The following is an 11031-nucleotide window of genomic DNA, read 5'->3' on the forward strand; positions in this document are numbered from 1 at the left end:
CAGGAACCACCAGCGTGGCTGCTGAATTTATGACCCAGCTTGCTCACCACAAACTGCATGGGAGCGCTTTTTCTGCTCTCCGGGATGGCGCAATGCTACGGATTCCAAAAAAACCCTGCACTGGGCAATCCTAACTCCTCATTCCAGAGATTTTTCTCCACCAGATCTCTTCCTCTGTCCCAGGATGGTGGATGGTCAGGGGAGGAAGGAGCATCTGGAGCTGCATTGCTCAGGGAAGACCAAAGAGGAGCCACAAGCATCAGGAGGGTGACACGGGATCTGTGCTGGCTGCTCCTTGCAAAGTGAGCTCAGACAGAAGGGAGCACCTCCTTAAATGAACAGACAGCAGGATTAAATGGAAAACAATGACTGCTAGGAGCTTTTTCATGCAGTAGGACGTATAAAATAACCTGCTGGAGTCATTGCTGCAAGAGGAAGCTCAAAGGTTGGGCAGGCTCAGAAAGCAGCAGATTCACACACAAGGAATGCCCCAGAAACTGCTGAAAGGGAAGAGAATGCACATCAGGCCTGGTGTCTGAGGCAGGATGGGCCTCTGAGCTGAACAAGGTTGAGTGGAAAGGACAATACTCCAAAAAAATGGGTGAGCTGAGCAGCCAAACCGCAGCACTGGCAGGCCAGAAATCCCCTCTGGGAAAGCTGACGTGATTCAGGGCAGGGAGTTGTGCAAGGCAGCACTGGAGGTGCTGATGACACAGCCCCAGCTCTGTCCTAGGGCAGCTGTCCTTCAAATGCATGCAGGAAATAAAAGCAGCATCTGGTGATGCAATGGGAGGAAAGCCAGGAGGGGGAAGCTATAAAGATGTTAAAAATGGCAATATAATGTTGACATTGGCGTTTATACATTAGCTTTTACGTGATGTTACTAATCAGAAGTATTTGGAAATGCTAAAATTCATAACCCCTTTTGGCTGCTTATTAGTGCAACACAATCTATTAATTTTGCACCACATAGCCTGTAGGAATTGTGGTGAGATTAATTTATTATCTTGTAGGTTTTAGCAAAATATGAGATGCTAAAATGCTCCTGTGTAATTAAGAGAATGGTGTAAGGCAATTATGCTTGCAAGGCAACCATGTTTGTTTCCTCCACCTCTGCTGAACAGCCTCTCCAAGTGTTAACAACAACACAAACCAGAACTGGAGATGAACTGGTTAACTCCTTATCAGGGAGTGTGAAACAGCAGCATGGAAACACAAAAAGAAATAATATATATATATATAGTATATACATTTAGTATTTTATATATATATATTTTCAGTATTATATACTGAAAAATATAGATATATATTTAGTATTCTTATATATATATACATTCAGTATGATATAATTAAATATATATATTTAGTATTTTATATATATATTCAGTATGATATACTGAAATACATATATATGTATATCTAGTATTTTATATATATATATTCAGTATGATATACTGAAATATATATATGTATATTTAGTTTTTTATATATATTTTTATATTATTTTTTTCAGTATGATATACTGAAATATCTCCTTTAATTCATGAGTATGGGGGGATGAAGTATTCAAGCTGTAGATCTGAGCAGAGATCACCCCTTGATGAAGCCAAGCAGATGTTGGAGTAGCTGTGGTCCCAAGAGAAGCTTGGACAGAGAGAGATGAGAGTGATGGAGACCCTTTGCTTCCAGGGAGAGAAGAGGAAAATCTCTGTTCCCAGAGATGATCACAGAGACTGATGGAGAGAACCTTTGCCTTTGAACAACTCATCCTTAAAATACCCCATGAGTTCATGGCCCATGGACACACCTCTAGGAGGGTCAATAGCCAGAAACACCCCAGTGCTGAGCATTGCCCCTTTCCATCCCATTATTAAACTCCCAAAAGTTCCAAAGAGTGCACTCTGTGTTTCACAGAGGAGAAGAGGGTTCCATAGCCCAGCCACCCTCCAGCAGTGCAGGGACAGCCCAGGGCAGGGGCTGGGGGCTCACCCAGAGCTGGGCTGTGCCCCTTGGGGAGCACAGGGAAGGCAGGAGGTGCCTGGCTCGCCCTGCACAGCACCCTGACACTGCTGAGCCAACAAAGAAGTTCTCAGAGCTGGGTTTCTTGGCAGGCTGGCCCAGAAGGGACACACAGCTCCAAGAGCAGGGCAGTTTCATTCTACGAGGAAGGGCAGAAGCACAGAGAGGCAGGCTGCCAGATGCTGATGCAATGTGAGATTCTGAGGTCTAAGTTTTTCTGAAGGATTAGAAGAAAAATGTCACTGTCTGGGCGGGTGATGCAAGCCTTCCAGCCAGAAAAACATGCCAAGGTTTCACTGCTTTCAGAAGGATTTCTGCTTTCCCATCTCAGCAATCTGGGATCTCAGCCAGAGGAGGAGTAGGATGAGTGAATAAACAAACAGTACTTCACTTTCCTAAAGCAATTTGTAAGGTGAGTGAAAGGGCCCAGTGAGGTAACAACTGCTCTTTTTCCTCCGCTCCCCTCTCTGGGCTCCTTGCCACAACATGCCCTGGGTATGTCAGGCACCCCTGCACTCCACAGCACACCCAGCAGCTCAGAAATGTCACACCAAAACCAAGTCCCATCCTCTGTACACAACCTCCCACACTGGAAAAAGTCATTGCTACATACTTGTTCCATTCCAGAACATCACCACCCTCACCATAAAAAAATTCTCCCATAATTCTCATCTGAACTGACCCTCTTTTAGTTGGGAACTGAAACACTGCCACTTGTCCTGTCTAAAATAGGTCAGTCCTCACCTTTCTTATGAGCCCCCAAAAAGTGCTGAAAGGGCCCCGTGAGGTCTCCCTGGGCCCTTCTGCTCTTCAGGCTGAACAACCCCAGCTCCCTCAGTCTTTCTCCACTGGAGAGGTGCTCCATCCACCTCATCATTTTTGTGGCCCTCTTCTGGACTCACATCAACAAATCCACGTCTTCCCTGAGCTGAGGGCCCCAGAACTGGATGCAGCACTCCAGATGGGGGGAAAGGTGCAGAACCCCCTTCCCTGACCTGCTGCTCACATCTCCCTTCATGCAGCTCACATTTCCTACCATCCATTTGTGGGCAAGAAGCACATTTACCATTGTGGGTACAGAAGCACAGCTGCAGGCTCCCAAACCTGGGCAGGAGAGCAAGAGTGTCACAGAAGGGTGGAATTCAGAGGGCCTGGAGAGAGAGTGTCTGAAAAAAATGAGGCACAGCTGAGGAAGAGGAAGGTGCAAGTTCCTACCCTGCACAAGCAGGAATGCTCTGAGGTAAAAATGCAAATAATTTGTGAGGAAAACATCTGGGGGCTGCAGAGTCCTGGGACCAGGCTGAAGGTGACACTCACTGGAAAAGGCAGAAATCACTCAGTACGTGGAAGCTTGAAGGTGTGTGTGGGAGGGCTGAGTCCAGAACCAAGTATCCCAATTCCTGAAAGGGCATGGATCAGTCAGCACAACCAGAAGGAAAACTGGGATATTTTGAGATGTGGGAAACATCTCCCAAGAGTCCTGTTGTCTTCTGGAAAGATTTGTCCATAAATGACTGATGCAGAGAGAAAGGAATAACCTGACTGTGGTGGAAAGGAGAGGGACCACAGGCTTAATCTGGAAACCCATGGGAGACTGAGGACAAACTCCACATTGTTAAGGCCTCTTTGGGGTCTTTAGCTGGACAAATTCCTTTCAGGTACCCTGCCAGAACCAGCTGGTGCTCCTGCCAGGGATTGGGGTGAGGTGAGGGGGCAGAGGACCTCCCTGGGCACGTGGTGCTTGCAGCTGAAGGATAGAACAGCAGAACAGCTCTGCTGAGCCTTGGACAATGAGCTTTCCCCTCTATCTGTAAATATCAAACAGGTTCCTGAGACTGGGGCAGAACCACTGGGGTTTTCCAGATTAGCCATGATCTCTGGGTACTCTCTGGGTGAGAGGATGGTAAATATGCAGACAACCACTTCTCTATTTGGTGTCTTTAGTCAACCATCATTGGCACTTTTTCACCCTATCCCGTTTATGCTGTTTCCACTTACGCTCCCACTCCACAGCTCCCCCACTTCTGCAGCAAGAGGCAGCAGAGAATGAGCTTGCACTGCTTCCTCCAGCCCCAGAGACAAGGGCTGAGAAATCAGGAAACACTTTTTAGAGTTTTGGACTGGGAAAATCACTCTTTTCCTACAAGGTGAGGAATTCCAGACAGAGGACTAGCTCCCTCTCTGAAGTCCTCTGCTCCTGTTTGGGTTTGAATGCAGGACTTGGGCAATTGGAATGAGATCCTCAATCTCTTCAATGAATCTGCATTTGCAACAAGAGACCCAAAGTGTTATCCCTGCAGCTCTGACAGCTGAGATGGCCCCAACATCCTTCACCCAAGCAAGCATTTGGATGGAATACAAACAGACAGAGAGCAAGGGCACACAGTGCATGAGAAACGAGCCAGAACAGGGTGCCAGAGAACTCAAATCACTTCCTTCACTCTCAACACCCAGGTCTCACCATGACTGGGACTCCCAGTGCCCAGGGGCTGCCCCAAAAAGGCATCCTGCCTTGGCTTCCTACTGGCATTTCCCCCACAGAGCCCCAGGGTGTTTTTCCCATTTTTGCCCATTGTGGTGACTCCAGAACTCTCAGTTTGGGAGAAACAAGGACAGCAGGAGTGCCCAGCCACAGGGTGCAACAGAGAGACCTGAAATTCAAATGAATCAATCCTCCTCTTTCTCTGCTCCTGTAGACCAGGGCTGAAACTCCACTAGGGCTTTCTTAAGCTTCTCTCATCCTCTTGGAAAGCTGCAAACACGCCAGTCTTGCCACAAACACACACAAATGCAGGCTGCACCACAAAGCAAAGATAGGGCAGCCTTTGTTTGGACAGAAAACAAGCTGGCCAGGACTTTAGAAACTTACTCCAGGGTTAAAGCAAACTTCATGCTCATACTGGTGGTGCCTTGTTTGGTGATGAAGAATGCAGGTGTTTGTGAGGCTTTGGGAAGCAGCTGCCCAGAGGACAGGTTGCAAGGCATCAGTTTTCAGAATTGCTATGAAGGGTGGGCTTTGAGGACCTCAAAGGTGCTGCAGTCTGCATTCATTCAAAAGATATTTTGAATATCTGGACATCTCACTCTGGTGAGATGTACATTTTAGCTCCTTATCCCACACACAGAAAGAGGAAAGAATGCTTTCACAAAGAAAATCTGTTGTAAACCATGGTGATGAGCAAGCTGCTTGGGAAACAATGACCCCAAAACCTTCTTCTTCATCAATATCTTTTTTTTTTTTTCCAGAGGTAAAAAAGTCCTTAATACCTGTAGATTAAAGGAAACAGCTCTTGACATCCAATCTGTCAGCGGCAGTGTGGCATGTCCTGAGCTGAGGGGAAGTTAATTCCAGAAGATTTGTCAGACTCAGACAAGTTTTTTGAAACCCAGAGGTTCATATGAGATAAGAGATACACATGAGAGATACATAAAAGAAGTTGCCGTGTTTCAACACAGCAGGAGAATGAACATCCCCATGATGTTTTTAAAGAAGTGCTGCTGAGTGAAAACCAGTGTGGGGAGAGACATGCAACATTATTTAATATTAATTTTATTTAATATTAATATTATTTAATTAATTTGAAGGCAGAGGGGCTGCTACAAACGTGCTGAGGAAGGCTGTCAGTGCCAAGCAGAGTCATGGAAAGTTCCTGCCTGGAAACCCTTGTGGTCAATTTGCTACTTCCACCCTGTGCCTGAGACATGACCACAAATCCCCAGGGCTGGGTTTAGGCAGAGGAAGTGAGAGCAGGGCACATGATGCTCCCTGTAATTGTCTTGAACAGATACTTTGGATTAAGAGATTGGCAGGGAGTCAAACACCTGCACCTCCACACTCCAGCACAATGGAAATTCAGAGCCAGAAATGAACTGTGGGTACTGTGAGCTGGGGCATTGCCAGGGCCAAGCCTGCCAATTCCTTGTGCTCCAAAGATACCAGAGAAGGGAATTAAGGGTGAAAAGGCAGGTAAGAGTCATCCCTGCTCCTTAGAATCATTTAGGCTGGAAAAGAGCTCTGATATCATGGAGCCCGAGCATTAATCTGACTCTGCCAGGACTGAACCATGTCCCTGTGTTCCTGCATGCAGAACACAACTGCTTCTACGCTAAATTTGTTTCCACACCTCCCTAAGAGGCTGTGAGGAGGGGGAAACACAAAGAAAAGGAAGGAGGATAACAATGGGCAGTGGGCATCCCGTCAATTTACACACTGCTTGCAAAATCCCATTCCGAGAGCTGAGGCTGCTTTTGAGAAGTGTGAGAAATGAGGAAGAGAATGAGCCCAGATTTGGTTGTGATTGCATCTTCTGCTCTTCTTTGCCTGAGTCCTTTTTCTTTTTAACTGAGAGCAACAAAGCTAAAATAAACACTGGCTGGACAAAAACTGCTGGGGTCTGTAGGGGAAATACGGCTGAGATGCAGCCACAAACATTCTTGCAAGTAAAGAAAGTAAAAATCTCTTTCAATTTAAACAGTAATTTCACAGCTCCCAAGCCTGCCTGAGGCTGGTGGGACCTGCAGGATAAAATTCTGCTTGCTGCCTCCTGCCAGGGCTGAAGGTAGAGTCCAGGCTGTGCAATATTCGGAAGCATTTGACTCCAGACCCTTTTTGGTCCTGTGTGATCTCACCCTTGTGTGATCATTCCCATTTAAACCCTGCATTTATTGAAGTAACTGGCACATTTTGAATGCCAGGACTGATGTTTTCTGCCCTGACCTCTACTTGTGGTAGCACTAATAGCTCCATGTTTGATCAAAAAGTTCTCCCCACACAGGCCAAGTCCTGAAATGATTTCCTCTGGGAGGAGTTTGTGGAAAGTACCTTGTCTTCTTGACATCAGTTGTGTGAAACTGAATACCAAGTCAGGCAGGAAACCTCCACAGGTTCCGTGCAAAGCCACCCCGAGGCTCTCTGGGGCTTTTCCACTTTTAGGTTTGCCCTAAAGCTGCCCCCAAAGGGTGCCCACAGCTGCCCCCAGCGCCACACAGATAATTCATTTTGATTTTATGCAGCCAGAAGAGCTGAGGTTTCGCCCACAGGTTGGGAAGAGCCAGAGAAGAACCAAGAGCAGAGTTTATAAAGTTCATTTTTTATGCATTCCATCCCCAGAAAGGGAGTGCAGGAGAGCTGGCAGGGATCTCTCAGTGACATCTTTGTGACATCAGAATTTCTTCTCTAAATAAACACAATGAAGAGCATTTTCCATACTAAAAGAAAGCTCAAAAGAATGTGCAGAGTGTAAAAATAGAAACTACTTTTGAGGCTGTCAGTTAAAATATTTTAGTTAATTTTTTTCTAGTTTACATTTGTATTTTTACTTCTCAAGACAGTTAAAATATTTTAGTTAATTTTTTTTCTAGTTTACATTTGTATTTTTACTTCTCAAGACAGTTAAAATATTTTAGTTAATTTTTTTCTAGTTTACATTTGTATTTTTACTTCACAAGCCTATTTGCTTTTTTAATTTTTTTTTTTTTGCCTTCTCCACACAACACTCCCAGTTGTCAAACAGGAAATCACAGTTTTGTTCCCACGATAAGGAACTCAAAAAAGCAGGTAAGAAAAAAAAAAATAAAATATACAGAAATAAAAATATAGAAACGGAAAAGCTAAAAATTATTTCAGGAAGACCTTGAAACTCAGCTCATTTCAAATTGCAAATTGAAAGCCATAAATGATCCCCATTTATTTTTCCTGCTCTTCCTTGACCCTGAGTGGCATCAGGGGGAAGTGGGGGCTGGAAGCTGGATTCCATTTGCTGTTTCCACTTGGCTGCCAAGACTCTTGCGTGGCGTCACATTTTGGAGCTCGTGTAGTTTCACTTTTACTGCGTGAATCACATCCCCAGGGGAACTGGAAAAATGCCCTCCCATCACATCAGCGCTCGGATCCGCTGCCAAAATGAGAACCAGATCCCATCTGCTGCCAAGGGAAAACCAGGGAGCACCTCCAGAGGCAGCAGCGTGAGGTCCCGGTGTCACCGCATCTCTCCATCCCTCACCTGGTGAAATCTGTGCTCCCAGGAGGGTTTGGCACCTCGGGCCCTTGTGCTGATATTTGAGGTGGTTTTTGGAGCCTGCTGCCGGTTTCATTTCGAGCTCCTGGGCCAGGAGCCAACTGAGAGCTCCCTGCCTGGGTTTCGTGAGGAAGCGCTAACTCGCCGCCCTGCAGCCAGCGCTGATGATGAAACCCCTCTGGCTCCTCCTCTTGGCCTTATTAGCTGGGGAAATCACCAGCATAAATGTCCATGTCCAGCCGTGGAGCTCGGGAATTCCGGCAGTGCCTTCCTCAGCCCTGGCGCTGTTTGCATCCTCATCCTCCCCTCCGGCTGCACCGATGACCATGGAAGAACCAACTGTGCTGGAGCACGGGGATGCTCCACCCAGCAGGAGACCCCCGTGCTTGAGAGTGGCTTTCTATGCTCTCATATTTGTGCTGGTTGTTATTTCATCCCTCTTTTCCGTAGTCTTCTGTTTGCTCCAGCACCAGCAGGTAAGGACAAAGCCAAATTCTTAACTCTGCAGGGTAGTGTTCCTAACTGTTTGCAGTGCTGTGTTGATGCTATCAGCTAACCCCAACCTGGTAATTCTCTCCTCTTTTGAACAGTGTTAATGCTTTAGGTTTCCAAGATTTCAGCTGATGATGTTTTCACCAATCTCACCAACTCTTCAATGTCTTCAGCGCTCTCCTTTCATTTCCTTAAGCTTGGGGAAAAAAAAAGGTTTTATTTCTCTGGTTTTTCTTCTCTTGCACCGATGATGTGCTCTGTTCCAATGTGATATCCAGTGATGATTCTCTGTAGGGACCAGAGAGGCTGAGAAGTCGTGATAATTCACCAGGCACAAAGCGTTTTCACGCTTGGCTTTTACAGCCCAGCACAAAAACTACTGAACCCAGTTTTGTTCTGCGTTCCAGGACCTAACCCCAATGAGATTTTTCTAACTGTACACACAGTACTGAACAGAAATACAGGGTGAGCCAAGTGATTCATGTGCTGAGGGCCAGCCTTTTATTTTCTGCTTTCCAAACTGTCAATCTGGGTCCTGGAGGAGCCAAGAACTAATTTGGGATGCCGGGTTGAGACATCCCGCTGCAATGGACCTCCCTGCAGTTCCAGTTCTTCAGGGGAGACACAAGGAAAGATCTCCCTTCTCTTAAGAGGAAGGGTAGTTTCTTCTCATGGTCTGAGAGTTCCTTGGGGCATCACGATGCCAGGAACCCCTCTGAGGACCGATCCTATGAAGCACTGATTTTTAAAAAATGAAATATGAAGTCTGCTGAATTCCCACTAGAGAGGAACATTCTCTGCACCTTACAGCAGGAGAATATTAAAAAAACCACCAAAATAAATGAATTGCTTTTAATCCACTTTTAGCTCCAAACCCAGAGCTTCCATCCTTTATTTGAGATCTGTGAAGCAGCAGCTCTGTGACCTGCAGCCACAATCCCATCCCTCTGATGGCAACAAGCACATAGACCTTCACACACATTCCACTCCTTCCCTTCTTTATTTTTTTTTTCCCAGGAAATTTTAGTTTCTTTAGTGAGTGAAAGGACTGCCTTCAGTCCTGTTCATTCCTATTAACTGGGGGAAGCAGGAGCAGGCAATGAAAACCTTTCCCTCCAAGGCAGCATCCCCAGCACTCAGGACAGCAACCTCCGAAGGAAGGAAGGAGGCTGCTCTCCAATAGCAAATTTAAGCATTTCAGAGCTTGCATTCATTAAGATGGGAGGCAGAATCAGGTCCCTGCACCTGTAAGCTGATCCCAAACCTGCTTTTCACGGGCTCTGCCAGTGAGAGAGCAGAGCTGCTGTGTAGGAAGAGCGTGAGCTCCATGAGCAAAGCCCAAGCTGTGAGTCACAGGAATAGACTGAAATCTCTTGCCACTGACAGCTTCCCACCAGGGCACCCATGGAGACACCTCCTTCCCTGGGCTGGGAAGGCACTGCAAAACTGACTGCTGGATCAGAAAGCCCCGTGCCTGTCACCCTGAGCTAAGCACGTGCAGCAGTCAGAGAGAAGAAGGCTTAAAAGTCAGCAGCTGTCCTCCCTGTTCTGCATGTCTGGTGTGATTGTGCTGACTTTGTTTGTCTGAGTGATTCCAAACCCCTCTGCCCAGAAGGAAAGGTTCATGGGTTTAATGAGGGTGAGTAACTGTGCAGCTTCCCACATTTCTGCACTGGCTTTCAGTCAAGTCCTTGTCCACGGAGTCATCCCTGAGCATCCACAAGAGCTGAGTCCAAGGATGGAATGAAATCCTGTCACCCAAGAGGAATGTAGGACTTTTACCAGGTCTCTGCTGATTGTTTGTCCTTTTTGTCTTTTTTTTTAATATTGTGAAAATATCACCAAAATGTATGTGAAAAAACTTGATCTATTAGAAGCATTTCCGAGTTTGCTGGAAAACATCTGGTTTTTTGTAATGAAACAATGCTTTGTAATGGTGGGTAGAAAAACAACTTTACTTCCTGGGAGAATGCTTTTGTGCTATTGTAATGATAATGCTCCTCAACTGCCTGATAAATGGAAAATTACAGGAGAAAACACTGACCAAGCCCTGCTTCTTCCCACAGGCACTGGGGCCGTGCTGGGCACATGGATCTTGTAAGTATGGAGATTCCAGACCTGTTTCCCTGCTCGTGCTGTGACACAAGATGACAGTGTCAGGGGCCTGGTGCCTGTTTAAGGACAGGGTCAGCACTGGCAGAGCCCCCAGGGCACTGTGACAAACGGAGCTGCCCAGCTCTGCACTCAGGGCTGGCAGCCAGCAGCCACCTCTCTCTGCCTGAGCCAGCTGCATCTCCCTAAAAATGGCCCATGGAAGCAGCACCACAATGAAGTTCTAGCTTTCAGCCCAGAAATATTTCATATTTCATATTTTCTGTACTGCATTGGTAACTCTGAGCTTCATATAAAGTTCTCCTCACAGCTCAGGCACACACAACAATCCTTTTCCAGCCCCACAACCAAGGACAGCGCTGCAGCTCCAGCCCCAAAAAGCACAACCAGC

The sequence above is a fragment of the Parus major genome, chromosome 8 (genome assembly GCF_001522545.3).
Source record: "Parus major isolate Abel chromosome 8, Parus_major1.1, whole genome shotgun sequence".
NCBI classification, from domain to species: domain Eukaryota; kingdom Metazoa; phylum Chordata; class Aves; order Passeriformes; family Paridae; genus Parus; species Parus major.